The sequence below is a fragment of the Neomonachus schauinslandi genome, unplaced genomic scaffold (genome assembly GCF_002201575.2).
Source record: "Neomonachus schauinslandi unplaced genomic scaffold, ASM220157v2 HiC_scaffold_567, whole genome shotgun sequence".
In the NCBI taxonomy this organism is placed as follows: Eukaryota; Metazoa; Chordata; class Mammalia; order Carnivora; family Phocidae; genus Neomonachus; species Neomonachus schauinslandi.
The window spans coordinates 60310-61690 of record NW_025409257.1 but is presented as its reverse complement, the minus strand read 5'-3'; the positions used below and the strand labels follow the sequence as shown (position 1 = coordinate 61690).

Genomic DNA, 1381 nt, shown 5'->3' with positions numbered 1-1381 from the left:
ACGCCAGAGAATACACTTGCAGTTCTGTTCCCAACAGAAAAAAGCCTCCTAGAGCAGAGAACACTTGTTTCTTTTCAGGTAACAGGTCTCTACAGCCATTTTGATTTAGCTCTTTGAAACACTTGTGCAACATTCCCCAGATAAACGGTCCCTTTAAACAATGGTTACTGTGTAAATCAAGGGTAACTTTAATAACTGCATCAGTTTATATATACAGGATTCTTGGGAAGCTAAGCTCTGCTTAAAAGTGTAAGGTATTCAATCTATAAAACCCTCAGTATTAACAGTCATAAATGTTGCCAGCTTGTTTCTTTTGTTCTGCTGACTTTGGAAATTAGATTTCTGAGTAGTCCTTTTCCTTGAAACCCAAATACATGTTTTTCTTCCACAATCTATGTATTCTCCATCTAATTCAACCCTTACGTTTGAAGATGGGAAACATCACTGCTGCCCCCACCCGGTCCCCAACTGTGCAGAGGATTCAGGCCCATATGCTCCTAATGTGTTGTGCCTACTCTACAGATTTAGAAACTGAGGCTCAGGAGACCAATCACTTGTCTAGTTCTCCAAGCCCATGAACAGCAGAGCTGGGATTTGGACCCAGGCCCATTCTGGCTACATTCCCACTGCTATAAATGAAAAGGGAATTGCATGTACATCCCCCCCCAAACGTTGGCACACCAGATATCTGATGTGAAGTCACCCCAAATGAAGGTATTTTAGATGGGGGGGAAGCGTGTGGGTCAGGGACTGGAAGCAAGGGTTCTCACCAATGTGGGGTCATAGTAAGTGGTCCCTCAGCTTGAAGATACACCTGTAACACAGGAAGGACGTGGTGAGGGTGGAGAAAGAAAACAGTCTGGTGGTGGTGGGGGGGGATCCAGAGACATCAAAACCAGGGCCTCTCAGATCCCCAGGTGTCAAAGGTCCTGGAAGAGCACTGCATCCTCAGGGGTGATCGGAGCCCAGTGCTGGACATCATGGGAGCCCTGGTCCCCACTGCAACCAGATCCCAAGGCCACTCACCTTCAGGAACAGAGGCCAAATTAACTGCACTTAAGAGACTGGGAAACACAAAACCCACCAGGAAGGTATGAAAGCCCCCCAGTGATGTCTCCCATGAGACATCACTGATACCCCACCCTCCCCAGTGTCACAGGTCCACAGGGGACTGTCCTCAAACCCACTACACGGAGAAACCCCAGTGTCTATCAGCCCTTGCCCAGTTTTACAGATTTTCAGCATTGGCTATACTTGTTAGTAACCCGAAACAGTGAAAGCTGCTAGGATACACATCTATCCCTTGGAAGAACCTACTGGCAGATAAAAGGAGGGAGCTAGTCTAGAAAAAAAACCCCTAAGATATAAGCAGCATATGCAA

The 1381-nt window shown here is 46.7% G+C and overlaps 1 non-coding gene across 1 annotated transcript; it reads right to left on the bottom strand.

The window, feature by feature from the left end:
- Positions 1–898: 898 nt before the first annotated feature.
- Positions 899–990, bottom strand: LOC123323731. Its single transcript, XR_006539520.1, has one exon. It is a non-coding gene; the product is annotated as a small nucleolar RNA SNORD88 (small nucleolar RNA).
- Between the last annotated feature and the right edge of the window lie 391 nt (positions 991–1381).